This window comes from Canis aureus, chromosome 4, assembly GCF_053574225.1.
Source record: "Canis aureus isolate CA01 chromosome 4, VMU_Caureus_v.1.0, whole genome shotgun sequence".
NCBI lineage: Eukaryota > Metazoa > Chordata > Mammalia > Carnivora > Canidae > Canis > Canis aureus.
Window position 1 is genome coordinate 42,632,806 of NC_135614.1, and position 14,931 is coordinate 42,647,736.

General features: G+C 49.4%; 1 long non-coding RNA gene across 1 annotated transcript; it reads left to right on the forward strand.

Moving 5' to 3' along the window:
* The first annotated feature begins 6,659 nt into the window (after positions 1 to 6,659).
* LOC144311866 (uncharacterized) lies at positions 6,660 to 13,183 on the forward strand. The gene is made up of 3 exons (XR_013377365.1): positions 6,660 to 7,067; positions 10,516 to 10,734; positions 12,817 to 13,183. It is a non-coding gene; the product is annotated as an uncharacterized LOC144311866 (long non-coding RNA).
* The last annotated feature ends 1,748 nt before the right edge of the window (positions 13,184 to 14,931 follow it).

The window sequence follows — 14,931 nt, forward strand, 5'->3', positions numbered from 1 at the left end:
AGAGGGTTATGTATAGGTAACCCCATGTTGCTGTGTGCAGGTTCCCCCAAAAGCAGACTGCCAGACAAAAATAGGGGTACATGTAACTATTTGGCAGTGTTCCCAGGAGACAATAGCAAGAGAGTGGGGAGACGAGACAGAAGGGGAAGTCAGCCAATGAAAGATTGTTTCATTGCCATAAGTTTCATTGCCGCACTAGTTTCCCCCTGTGGTAACTGGAGTTCAGTGTCACTGGGGACCTCTAGGAGATGGGGGAACATGCCTCTCAACCACTGGAGTACTAATCCATCAGCATCCTGCCCATGATTGGTTGAAGGCAATAAGCAATACCTCCGTGTTTGGAGGGCAACAGAGCACATGCTTCCAAGGCTAGGGAAAAAGCTCTTAGGTTGAGAGGCACAGGTGCGGACCCCAAGGAGAAGGATGACACAGCAAAGCTGTTGGTGACCCTGTGCCCACATCCAGTCCCGTTTCTACTCACCTCTCTGTGCCCACAACTGCAGTCACTTCAAAGAGCCACCAGAAGCACAAATAAGTTTGCACCGGTGTTAGTATTCACATAAGTAGAGGTCCAAAGGACAGAAGTGCAGTGTCATGGTCATTAGGGTGAGCATCCTCTTGCTTGGTTTCTCCTAAAGCTGAGCTTATGGCAAACATAGTCTGAGCTGCCTTAGGAATGCAAGACTCAGGAATTGCTTACTGCTGGCTGAGGATGGTGGGTGCCTGTGCTGGGGCAATGTGTGTGTGGAGGGGTGTGGGGCAGCTACACACAGGAGCAAGGAAGGAAGGAACAGCCTGGAGTCCTTGCCAGATTTCTTGTGCAATATTTTGCAAGTACTCCATAGATTACACACAGTTGGCAGGTACAGCTGTGAGGATTTTCCCTCTTTTGACAGTTTCTCTGTTGAGACAAAATGCTTGTAGTCTCCCACTAACTCAATGCTCCTATTTTGAGAGCTAGTCAACTGACCACTCCATGACTAATCCACCCTTAATAACAGCCTTTCCGTCCCCTCCACGGTACCTGCGGGCTCATTCAGGGGAAGTGTGTCATCCGCCGCAACTCCTGCAGTTCCCCAAAGGCCCACTTTTGGCAAAGGCAAGACATTCTTTGTCTTTTTCCTTAAAGGAAGAATTGGATGCTGAGATTCTATTTAAATAGTGATCTTTTTTGTTTGTTTTCACTGGAAAATCTTTCTAGGGACATTTGAGCGTTAAGCATTTTCTAAACGAATCAAATAAATAGATACACATCTTTAACGTGTGTCGGCAAGGTTGCTTTTGGAAAAGTCTTTTCACAGTTTGGATCAGCATCAGCACTGTTTGTTCTAGGAGCTGAAAACTTGGTACCATCCAAGAGTGGGCCTCCTTTGCAGAGTTATCTGCAGGCTGGTTCCCTGAAGGCCATCCGCTCTGAGTTGCCTGTCGCCTCTCTGGAGTCAGCTGGCGGTATCAAAGCCAAGACTGTATGAAGGAGGCCAGAGGGAGACAGACAGAAAGAACAGCGGGGGCAGGCGGGCAAATGCATCTGTGGTCTCGGGTATTTCTGCCAGAACCGACACGCTGCCGCCTTTTTTTTTTTTTTTTTTTTTTTTTACTTAAGAGTCTGTTTGGAAATGAGTGTGAGTGTATCCAGACTGCTGGCTTTCTCTTTCCTTGTTCAAAGTTCATGTTCGGGAGAGCTGGGTGATGAACCCCCCATGGACCCAGTCCACCCTCAGCTCTGGTAAGGGCTCTGTGTCAGGGTGCAGTGCCTGTGGGTGGGCTTCTCTGCAAGTGCATTTGCAGAATGGCCTATTCCACCTCCAGGAAATCATCAGCCCTGCTATTCATTCAGCAGCTAGGATGTGGGGGGTAGACAGCGGCAAAGTAGGTATTGTTATGCCCCAATCACTGGGAAGGGCGCTGTACTTCAGAGAGGTTAAGTAACTTTCCCCAGGTCACAGAACTAGCAGGTGGGATGCTGGGATTGGAACCTGCTCCAACTCATTCTTACCCCTGCCTCCCTGTCAGACTGTGACTGGAGTGCCTGCCACACCTCTCCTCTCTCTTCTCAGAGCTTTCTCACTTGGGAGGAGGTTTCTGGAGTCCGGTGCCATCCTACCTCACTCTTCTGGGAACCCCTCTTTCACAGCTTGAACCTTTAGTCCCGCTCTTAGGCTCAGCTGTAGACCCTCCTCCCTGGACCAGAGGGACTTCCCTAAAGCTCAACACCCCTCCCCATAGCATACACACCCTTGCATTGAGTCTTTCCATGCCTCAGCAGCTCACACAAATGGATGTCCCAGCTCCTAGAAAGGAATTCAACCCCCACGAATGGACCCTCACCCACTCAGCTGTCTGGCATCTTCTCCCCCTTTCACACACTGTCCTGCCTCTCTCCACTTCCTGGGGCTCAGATTTTTTTTTTTAAAGATTTTATTTATTTATGAGAGATACACAGAGAGAGGCAGAGACATAAGCATAAGGGGAAAGCAGGCTCCCCTCGGGGACTCCATCCCAGGACCCCACGATCACGATCTGAGCCGAAGGCAGATGCTCAACCACTGAGCCACCCAGGTGTCCCCTTGGGCTCAGCTTTTCCACAGGGTCAGCCCCACCTGCACCGTCGCAGACCAGTTCTCCTCCATTTCCTTCTGTGCCCATCCTTGTACCTAAACCTCCCTGCCATCGCCACCACCCCTCCCCTGTCAATCTGCCCACCCCCCCATGTGAGTTCCCTTAGAAGGGGAGCTTTTTATTGTAATGTCTCCAGCATAGGCCACAGAGTAGAGCCCCTGGTGGGGGAGGAGGAAGTGATCTGACTTCGCTATTTTTTTTAAAGATTTTTTATTTATTTATTCATAGAGATGCAGAGAGAGAGAGAGAGGCAGAGACACAGGCAGAGGCAGAAGCAGGCTCCATGCAGAGAGCCTGACGTGGGACTCGATTCAGGGTCTCCAGGATCACGCCCTGGGCTGCAGGCGGCGCTAAACTGCTGAGCCACCGGGGCTGCCCTGACTTCGCTATTTGTGAGATGGTAACCACACCTGGAAGGGTTCTACTGATGCCCCCCCCCCCCTTGACAGCGAAGGTTTCAGCAGCAGGTTTTGATCAAGGAAGGGGCAACTGGGAGATGTCACTAGGAAGGTAAAAGACTGGGAGGGCATTACGGTTGGAAGAAAGACAAAGGAAACTGAACTGATTCTAAATGGCGCAAAGTACATTTTCAAACTTCCTGTCATAACATTGCCTTCCTGTGCCTGGCTTACCTACTTGTCCAAGGTGACCCTGGGGCCAGGCAGGGACTTTTCTCCAGGTAATCTTCCAGGCTTCTGTCCTTTCTGCTCTCTTGTCATCTGCATTGAAACTGGCCTTGTGGGATCCCTGGGTGGTGCAGTGGTTTAGCGCCTGCCTTTGGCCCAGGGTGCGATCCTGGAGACCCGGGATCGAATCCCACATCGGGCTCCCGGTGCATGGAGCCTGCTTCTCCCTCTGCCTGTGTCTCTGCCTCTCTCTCTCTCTCTCTCCCTGTGTGACTATCATAAATGAATAAAAATTAAAAAAAAAAAAAAAAGAAACTGGCCTTGTGTCTTCCAGCAGCCCCCCATCCCCACTCCACACACTCAGCACTGCAACCCATCCAGACCTAACATGTATCTAAATTTACTCATTACTGGAAAAGCTATTGGTGTTGACGTGTAGGAACATCCATTTTAATTATGGAAAGGGACCTCCTTATCAATTATTTAGAGCCCACAGAAAATAATACACTGAAAATAAGAGAGAAAAATTAGCTTTGTCTTCTGCCTCGAAAATTTGACATGGAGGCTGTCATGGTACATGCACACACCCCTAAACTACACACACACACACACACACACACACACACCACACACACACAGAAACAAACACTGCGGTCCATTCCATTCTCCAGATTCTAACACTGCTATCTTTTTAAAATGGATAAAACAACAGAAATTAAGATGTTGGCTGTTTGAGAAAAGCCATTGAAAAACAAAATAATATCATGAGTTGGCATAATGAATTTTCAAAGAATATTTAGCTGAAGTAACTGATACCCCTCTGAACTCATCACATCAGTCTGCAGAGCTAGTCAAAACAAAGTGAAAGATTGGAGATAATTATCCAAGTAATTTAGGGTAAAACTACCTTCTGAAGCATCCCACTAACTGAGATAAGAAGGTTTTCCCTAGGCATTCATCCCTTAGGGTTGCTTAGTTTAAAAAGTGTCCTCACGCGTTGCTCATATAACAGCCATTTTATCTCATAAACATTTTAGGTTCAGTGTGTCCATTCTGGCTTCTGATAATTGCAGGAAAAGGCAGTAAGTTTTGAAAACTTAAAAAAATTGAGGGCTGAGATCTTAGTGAGTTGCTCTCATTTTCAAGGCACGGTGCTGGGCTTCAGCAGAAATAAAGGCCAAGTCGGACCCTGCTCAGCCTCCAGTTTTGTCTTTTGATGTCTTACCTTTTCCATGTTTCATCATTTTTAGTTTTTTGTTTTTTTAAATCTTGGTGTCCTATGTGTTAAAAAATTTTTAAAAAAACTTTGAGCCATATAAACTAAAAAAAAGGTTTTGATGGCAGGACTATGGGTCACTTTCTTTTACCCTCACTACTCTCATATTTCTTAGACATTATTGTAACTTTTGACTTAATTCAAAGCATTTATCTTCCAGAAATCTTTAATTTTTTGGAAATAACCATGCAATTCAGTACGAAATGAAAGCCGCCTCCCACTCCAGCATTCTTTCCTTGGCAAATCCTTTCAGACTTTCATCCTATGCCTATGTGAGGTACACCAGAAGGTATGTTTTTTTACTGAGTTGTCATATACACAGGATTTTGTAACTAAATTGTTTTACTTAATAATGCATCGTGGACATCTTTCCATACTAGTGGCTATTAATTTCTCCCATTCTTTTTTCGTCATGATTTCATTTATTTATCGAGAGAGAGAGAGAGAGAGAGACAGAGCATGAGCATGAGCAGGGGGAGGGCAGAAGGAGAGGGAGAAGGAGACTCCATGCTGAGTTTAGAGCCCACACGCCGTGCTGAGCAGGGAGTCCAATGCAGGGCTCAATCCCAGGACCCTGAGCCGCCGAAGGCAGACGCTTAACTGACTGACCCACCCATTTGCCCAATTTCCCCCACTCTTTTGATGGTTGCCTTTTATTCCATAGTATGAATGATGTTATTTTATGTGACCAGTGATGGGCATATGGCTATTCCAGCATTTCCTTCCTGCAACCACTGCTGTGATGAACACGCAGGTATGTGGAGGTTGGGACATCTATGCTGGTATTCCTTAAGTAAGCTGGTATTCCTTTTTTTTTTTTTCAATTGAGGTGAAATTCACATAACATATAGTTAACTGTTTTCATCTGGGCACAGCATTTAGTGTATTCCCAATATTGTGCAACCACCACCTTGCTCTGGTTTTAGAACTTTTCATCACTCCAGAAAAACATTCCTAACCCATTAAGTAATCACTCACAATCCCTCCCTTCCCCTGTCCCTGGCTACCACTGATCTCTCTTCTGTCTCTATGGATTTACCTTTTCTGGACATTTCATATAAATGGAATGAATCAGGGCAGCCCCGGTGGCGCAGCGGTTTAGCGCCGCCTGCAGCCAGGGCGTGATCCTGGAGACCCTGGATCAAGTCCCACGTCAGGCTCTGCATAGAGCCTGCTTTTCCCTCTGCCTGTGTCTCTGCCTCTCATTCTCTCTCTGTGTTTCTATGAATAAAAAAATAAAATATTTAAAAAAATAAATGGAATGAATCATACAATATGTAATCTTTCATGCCTGACTTTTTTAAAAAAGATTATTTATTTATTTATTCATGAGAGACACAGAGAGAGAGAGAGAGAGAGAAAGAGAGGCAGAGACATAGGCAGAGGGAGAAGCAGGCTCCATGCAGGGAGCCTGACATGGGACTCGATCCCAGGTATCCAGGATCACACCCTGGGCTGAAGGTGGTGCTAAACCACTGGGCCACCGAGCTGCCCTGCCTGACTTCTTTAATTTAGCATAGTGTTTTGGAGGTTCATCTCGGTTGTAGGATGTATGGGCACTTCCTCCCTTTTGATGGCTGGATAATATTCCATTGTGAGTATAGACCATCATTTGTTCAATCCATTCATCTACTGAAGGACCAAAATCCCTTCTCAGAGGGAACAGCTGAGAAGAGCAAGGGGTTTGGCTGAGCCTCAGACACTGGCACTGGTCTCAGACATTGTTTCTTTTTCTTGATGGAGCCCAGGCTGTATTGATTGCTGCATATCATGGAGAACTTTTGTCCAAGAACTTTTTGTTGTTTTTGTTTTTGTTTTTTTGTTTTTCTCTTTTAACCAAGAGTAGGATAAAAGAATCATTGGCCTGCAAGTGCTTCATCATACAGAGTTGCTCAAATTGGAGGGAATGTTATAAAACTGGCTTGGTCAAGTTTTTATTATGTGTGCTAGAAAAGAACCAGCTCACCCTACAAAGGATTCCTGCTGCTCCTAGACCTGGCCCTTCAGGGCTGGAAAATGGGGCCCTAGAAACAGCCTCTTATACTTCAGCCAGGGTTGTGTGGACTCGGTGGCAGGGAGGGGGATGGGTGAAGTTTCCCTAAACTTCAATAGAATGTATCTATCTAGGGTCAGTATTTCTCCTAAGCACTACAAATAGAAGTTGTATGCATCTCTCCTTCTCACTTCATTTTTTTCCCTGGTCCCCTAAATCTGTTTAAAAAGCCTATTCTGTGCCAGGCACAGAGGATCTAAAGGAGGTAAGAAATGACTCCTGCCCTCATGTCACAGAAGGGAAGACGAGCACATAAAGGGATAGTGCTGTTCCTTTGGGGCAACAGGACAGAGGAAGGATGAGCGCACACCAACTCATCCAGATAAAAATGGAAGCATCCAATTGCTTGGATGTCCATTTGATTGACATCAAATACACAAAGGTGCAGAGGAATAATGGGGTTGCTCACCTCTCTCACCTTGGTACCGCCTCACCAGAGTCAGCGTGCGACGTTTCCAATGACCTGGGTTCAAGTTCTGCTCTGCTCCCTCAGGTGAGGGCCTTACCCTTCCAAGGGCTTTACTCTCTTACCCCCAAAATGAGGCTAATGCTAGCTGTCCAGTGCAGAGGTTAAATATATGTAAGCAAATGGCACACACCACTCAGTGGATATCATCCATCCTTTTCCTAGTTCCACATTGATCCGTGTATCCCAGAGCTCACAAGCTACCAGCATCCAGTCTCTCACAGTCCTATTCCCTAAAGACAACGGTGCCCCAGGCAATGTCCCCGAAGGGCCCCAGGCTGGCCTGTATTCCTCTCCTACTATGCAGAAAACTTGGTGTCTTTCAAGTTAGAATTGGCATTCAGAACCCATCCTATTCAGTTCCCAGCAAACTCCCTTTAAGAGCAGAGCCCCTCACCTCCGACCAGTGCTCCCGGGAGCCCCTGGCAGTTTCTGAGAATCACCCAAGCCTGGCCTCCCACAAGAGGGTTGTCCTCTCCTGACAAATTGAGCCCGAAGCTGTTAAGATCTCTTCTGTTCGAACTTTTTAACGGCGTCATAAATCTTTTATTAACATTTGGTATTATACTAATTAAAACTGTTCTCTGTATGTATTATTAATTTCCCTAGCACTTCTTGCTGGGGTGACGTTTTTAGCCAGCTAAGCAGAATGTAGCACAGTAAATAAGAAGAAACTCATTTCCAGACAATTAGCCTTGCAGAAAAATAAGTTGGTTAATGGAAGGCATGATGATTACAAATTTTACCTAAATAAACAGGGTATCTTAATGGTAACTCTTCAAGCTAAGTAAACAGATTGGGGTGGTAATGTCCTAAGCAATACTTAAATGTAACAGTTTAATAAATTGGTAAATTACTCATTTCATCTTAGAACAAAATGGTAATACTGTAGTAATAACCTAGTATATATTCCGTAAATATGAAGCATTATCACTTTAGCTCTGTAGAAATCACCACAGTGATATGTCAGCATTGATCTAAAACTGCAGCATTTTATCTCAAGTTTATTACCCATTTTTGAGAATCGCTGAGATTTTCAGAGCATAATGGCAATAAAAGAAGAATTTAAAAAGCGCTTTAATGTGCATAAGTTAATCAGAGGTATCCTCGGGGGGAAAAGGAAATTTGGTAAAACATGAATTATAAGCATCATTTAAACTTACTTTGGACACTAGAGATAATAAATGGCACCATAATTTAGAAATAGCTTTTAACATCAATGACGGTAAGTACCACTTTACTGTTCATAAGAATTGCAGAGCAATGGTGCTGAGGCCAATTTTATTAGCCATTTTTTTCTTTATAAAAGCAATCCAGCCCTTTCCACAACCGAGGAGACAGGAACGAGAGTTACGTGCTAATATGCAAAATGCATTTAAGTTTTTTGAAATAGAGAGTAATAAATTGTGCCAAAAGATAGAGTCTGGAGACAAATGAATGATCATTTAAAAAGAATAAGGCGCTCTCAGAGTTTACATATTTGGAGAAACTTGATAAAAAAAAAAAAAAGCCAACAAATTGTTCATACATTTTCCCATTTGCCAAAGCATGCGGGTGTGCTTTCAAATCCAAGAGATGAAGCCATAAATCCCAGCGATTGGGAGATGCCGCAACAGAAATATATTTTTATAAATTGTTGCCATTGACAAATCATTTTTAAACTATATAAAGTGCAGGTTCAACTTTCTCTTCAGGGTGCCCTTCCTGCAGAGGAGCCTCAGTCTCTGACCTCTGCTCACCAAGCACAGCCCAACGGGGTGGGGTTGCTGGCTGCCACTCATTTCAAGCCGTGCAGCTCAAGCTGTGGGTGGGACAGTAGCCAGGACTCACTGAACCACCTACTAAGTGCAGTGCCCAGTGTTCTGAACCTTATGGGGCCCAGGAGAAGCTTGTCTGGTACAGTGCAAGGTGAGGTTGGCCAAACCTGGCTTATGTGGAAGACAAATCCAAGATGTCAGCCCAGACTGTGACCTTCAGGATTTAGTAACTCTAGGCTCAAGGTCTTTAGCTTTTTATCTGATGAATTTGAGGAAAAGTAAAACAATACCCCATACTTGATCTTTAAGTCTTAGATACAAATGTGTAACACAGATACCCCCTGCCCTGCTTTTGCACACGAAGGTATAAAGGGCCTGGGAGGTCTTCATCTAAAGCAGCTCCTTCTGGAGGAGGCTGGGGATGGGGCCAATAGTACAGCGGGGAAGGAAGCAAGGAGAGGAGAGAGGAGGAGCCAAAGGCAGTGAGGACAGCACCCAGCAAGGCTCTTTGCAGTGTACTGGAAGGCAGAGAGCAGGCCTGCAGACCTTTTGTCCATCCCAACCCTGGTTTATCTATTTATGTTCATCTCACCTCCAGACACTTCACTGGCTGCTCACAATATATCACTGACATCCCCTCCCTCAGAAAGAGTCAGGAAATAGCCAGTTTGCCCAGCCTCCTTGTGGGAAAAGCCACAAGGCTTCTCATATTTCATGTGAGAACTACACCTTCCATAACCATGGCTATCTCATCTCCGTAGAGTATTCCAACTTTGGTTGAAGACCTCAGCTTCTGAAACAGAGTAGAACATCCTGGGCTAGTAAATAGAGAACTGCCCTAGTTAGACAGCTATGTGACCTTGGACAAATACACTTTCAAGTCATCGAGCCTTAGTTTTTCATCTGCAAAGTGGGGTTTCAAAACTGTTTTAAAAGATGATTGTGAGGGGACAACCCAGGTGGCTCAGCAGTTTGGCGCCGCCTTCGGTCCAGGGCGTGATCCTGGAGGCCTCGGGATCGAGTCCCGCATCGGGCTCCCTGCATGGAGCCTGCTTCTCCCTCTGCCTGTGTCTCTGCCTCTCTCTCTCTCTCTCTCTCTCTCTCTCTCTCTCTCTCTCTCGCTGTCTCTCATGTGTAAATAAATAAAATCTTTAAAAAAAAAAGATGATTGTGAGGATTGCATGAAAAATTATAAGTGATGCCCTGAGTACAGTGCTTTAGTATGTGGTAGGCACTCAGCATAGACAGGGTTTCTCACTGCTGCGGAGTCCAATCATCTGGATTCCAATCCACATCCTGTTGGATGTTGGTAAGTTATTTAACATCTCCCAGCTCAAATTTCTCATCGTCAAAATGGGATCTACTTTTGAGGTCTGTTTTAAGAGTTAAATTGTGTAAAATGCTTAGTTCACTGTCTGACCCACAGATGTTCTGGAAACACTCCTTACTGTTATTATTTGACTGAGCAGTTGCAGTGTGCCACACATCAGCAATCCAAGTAAATTGAAGCCCAGAAGGCAGCAGAGAACCTGGTGACTCTTACTTAGAATAATCTAAATCTTCACCAGTCTAGAAGATTCTCTATGGGGAAGATAAGGCACAGACTGAGTCAGAGCTCTAAACTCTGCCATAACTGGGCTTGAATTCTAGCTCCATCACTTAACGTCTGACCCTGAGCAAGCGACTCATCTTCTCTGAGTTTGCTTTCTTCTCTCTAGGAGAACAAGAACAATTTTACCCTGTGAAAATTCATCTACCACTGATAATAGTAAATGTACCACAGTGCTTATTGTGCATCAGGCTCCTGGTGAAATGCTCAATGGATTGTGTCATTTAATCCTCAAACAACCTTGTGAGGAAGATCTACCCTTACAAAGCACAGATGACGACACTGAAGCTCAGAGATGCAAGGTGACTCGTTCAAGGCCACACAGCTGGTAAGCGGTAAAACTAGGATTTTAACCTAGGCCAGTTAAAACTCCATACCTGCTGTGGGCATCTTGGTACAGGAGGCAAACCACATACGAGTGCCACCCCTCTTCCTTGATCGGAAGTCGTCAGGATCTGGCAGCTGACTGGTATACCATGGCTCATCCGCACCCATGGGGGGCTCATTAGAGACTGTTGGTTAGCCTGGGCTTGGGGAGAGGGCAGTGGAAGACTGCTGAATCCCTTAAGTGGAAGACCCAATGCCTTCCAACCACCTTTAGGGGGCTCCAAAGAGAAATAACAGTTTACGACACTCTTGCAAATACAACCCAGGATATTCTGGTTTGTATCTGCAGTTGTTTGAGGATCATAATTTTCAAACCAGCCAGAATTCCCTCTGACAGTCATGAAGACATTGGCTTTAACAAGGAGGTTTGAGGGATCTTTTTGGGTAAAAGTCAACGAGCCAGACTCAGTCCACTTGGGTTAAAGTCCTGGCGTCAGAGGATTTGGGGATGTTGCGTCACACTATGCACAGTCTCAGTTTCCTCATCTGTAAATGGGGATTACAGTAGTCCCTATCTCCTAGGGTCCTTATAAGGATTACACTAGAGTGTGCAGGTGTTCTCAGCAAATGGTAGCTGCTGGGCCCTCTCAGCCTGTCCATCATGGGAGAGTACAGGTGGCTGCAGCTCTGCAGGGACTCCAGGTGCTAGAGACTGGGTGGGTGTAGGGCCTCACCCCTGCTCAGGGTGTCCCCACCCACCCCCTGCAACAAACTTACTTGAAACTAGAGTCATTAATAAAGGTGACCCCTCCCAGGGCCCTTTCCCTGCTTCTTCCCTTCTTCCTGGAGTTGGGTTTCCTCTCAGCTCTCTCCACCCCCTCCTCCCTAGTCCCATTACTTCCTAGGAACAAAAGTGTGCCAGCTGTGGCGCCCCAGACAGCAGATGCGAGCGCCGCCGTGCTGTTTAGCATACTGGATATTCAAGGGTGCCCCTCTGAGCCCACACCGCGTTCTACAGCCCCAGGGGCTCAGCCGGTCTTGTCTATTAGTACCCATGAGGGCAGACCTTCGCAAGAGGGTTGCGTCTTTTCCTGGAGCATACCGCATTTTCCTGCTGGCTGCATCTCTGTCGGCAGGAGGAAGGAGTGAATTTTTCCTGGGTGGGGGATGAAGGAGGCAAAGGGTGGGCTGCCATCCCGGAGTCCAGGCCTTCCGGAGTCTCAGGGCATCCCGGATAAATCCATCGATCAATAAGGATTGATAGCAAAGCCCATACATTCCAGGTAGCCGGCCCCCGTGGGGGGCTGGCTTCTCTAACATGGGGGAGTCTGGGTCAGCACAAATGTCTCTAATGACCCTGTGGCGGGTGGAGCTTTAACAGGCTGCGATCTGTGGCCGGGTGGCAACACAGCCAGCTGGGCAGGCAGCCAGGAGTTCTGAATCCAGAGCAGAGTTCCGGCGGCGCGAGGTGAGCCTGGGCGAGTCTCCTGCTTTTCCTGCTCCTGTTTCCTTATTTGTAGAGTGGAAACACAGGACTGTTCTGGGGATATCAGTGGGATGTTGGAAGGTGTTAAAACCTCCGATCAAATATTCCGTTCAAATGTGTTTTTTCGTCTTCCACCCCACCCCCTCTCCACACCAATTGGGAGAGGAATTTAATAACTAACTCACTAATTGGCAGCCGGTCTGACACTTAAGGAGAACAACTTTATCGGATCATTTTAAGTGAGAGTCAGATATGGCCACTGATCTCAAGGTAACACCAGATACTGACTCGTCTAACCCCACCAAGCCAAGCCCAAATTCCGGGATGAATTCTCTGCCAACGACTCCACCTTTAGCGGTGACAGGAGAAATGACCTCAATTGGGGGACACTGCCTTATTTCTGCCCTTTCCTCTCCAAGAGCGACACCTCCGATTAAACACCTATGTTCTTAGTAGGCATCTAATTAGATTTCTTACCCATAAATATATTTTTAAATGCTTTTATTCTCAACAGCTGATAATCAGCTGTACCATAAACCACGGGTTTTTATTCCTCCTGAAAGAGTCCTTAATGACTACATAGCCCTAATTTCACAGATGCGGAAACCAAAGCACAGAGAGTCGAAGCCGCTCGCTCAGGCCCAGACAGAAAGGGAGGGACGGAGCCCAGCGGAGAACTTGGTCCAGCCGGCGCCCGGATGGCGAGAGGGAAGGCACCGAGCCCTGTGGCAGGCGCGCGAGGAAATTTTGCAAGTTTCGGAACCACGAGAAAGTGTGCGACTGGGTCTGGGCGTCGCAGAGAGGAGATGCTCGAAAACAGAGCGAACGCTTGCCAGTGTGGGGCCTCCCGCTCGGCGCGTGTCGCCCAGGAAGCCCGCCTTAGGTGTGGAGAAGCCCTCGCCGGTCCAGGCTGCGGCGCCTCCCCGCGCCGGGGCTCCGCGTCCTAGCGGCGCCCAGGCCCAGGCCCAGGCCCAGGCCCAGCCGAGCTTTCGGCGAAGGCGCCCAGGAACCGTCGGCGCTGCGGCGGCGAGGCTCGCTTCTGGGCCCGGCGGTGTCGGCGTCGGCGTCGGCGGGAGCTTGGAGGCCGCCTGCGAGGCCCCGACCCGCAGCGCCCGGCCCGACCGCCGCCCACCTGGCCGCGCGGCTTGGGCAGCACCGCCCCAGCACCCGCCCCAGCACCGCCCCAGCACCCGCCCCAGCACCCGCCCCAGCACCGCCCCAGCACCCGCCCCAGCACCCGCCCCAGCACCCGCCCCAGCACCCGCCCCAGCACCCACCAAGGCGCCGCGGGCCTCGGCCGGCCCTGGACGAGGCCCCGTCCTCCGGCCGCGGGTTTTCGAGAAGCGCCGCGGGCAAGAGGAAGTTGCCCAGCCCGGGGCGCTGCGGGGCCTCGGGAGTCCCCCCGCCGAGCTGGGGTGGCCGCGGCGGGGTCCCGGCTCCCGCGGCGAGGGCAAAGGCGCCGGCTGCGGAGGCCCAGCCCAGGCGGCAGGGTCCTTCGGGCCCTCTGACGGCCGCGGGGCTCGCGTCTGCGCGGCTGCAGGTGCACCCTAGGCCGCCTCCAAGTCCCCCTTTCCTTCCAAGTATTAGAGAGAGCGCCTGGTTTGGGGGTCGAGAGCGCGGGTCTGCTGCAGCCGCGCGACCCAGAGCTAATTCCTCAACTTCTTTCAGCCTTCCTTTTTCCAACTGCAAAGTGGCGCGGGGCGTCCGAACCCCCAAAGAACTGTGTGGGTCATCGCGAACCACAGAGGGCCAAGCTCGCCGTCCCCGGCGGCGCGGGACAGGTTGTGCTGAAGGGGAATCGTGCCGCTGGAGGGAAGCGAGCAGCCGGCCCAGAGCTAGTGTCTCTTCCAGCGCGGACGTGTGTGCACCTCAGTCTGTCTCTCTGAGCCGTGTCCCCCCACACTCTCCCGGCTTTGGAGCCTCCCGGGGAAAGCTGGGCGCTGCCTAACTCCTCGCCCCTCTTGGCCGCCGCTGCCGCGGGGCTCAGACCTCCCTGCCTGGTGGACCCCCCAAACCAGCGCACAAGGAGAGCCCGCGAGGACAGTGGGCGCAGGCCGACTCTTGCCTCCCAGGCTTGCATCTGTAAAATGGGCGCGGCTTTAGAGACGCTGGGACCAGGCTAGGGAGGCCTTGGGGAAGGGCAGCGAGTCGGTCTTCAGCCTTCCCCCAAGGCCTGCTGCTCCTCGAGGGTGGGGCTGGGCGTCCACTCGCACCCACTGCCTCTGGAGCCTCTGCCGCTAACCCCCGCAGAGGTGGGGCCTAATGCTGGAAGCTGATTTCCAGAAAAGCATCCATGTGGGTTTCCCTGGCTACTCCGGATTCACTTGCCCCTACACGCAGCCCTAGGGGCGGCTGCCTGGTCTGGATATTGCTGCCCCAAGACTACGCCTTACAGCCGGCCAGAGGGTGGGGAGTGGGAGCTGTGACCCTAACAGGGCGTCCTGGGGCCCTAGTCTGGCACAGCCACAGTGGAGACCAGGCTGCGCCCATGGGGCGGGGAGGGGGTTTGGCCCTAAACACCCTTGCATCCCCCAGCATTCTGTCCTACCCGCTGGGGGCGCCCACACTGCTCCTGGTGGCTGTGGGGGAGATACAGTCTCCACAGGCCCCATACGAGTGGGCTCAGCCCCCTAACTCAGAGGCACTCTTAGTCTCTGGCTGGGCAAGGCTTGTTGGGGCAAAGCGCTCCGAGAGGGCGAAAGCCCCAGAAGC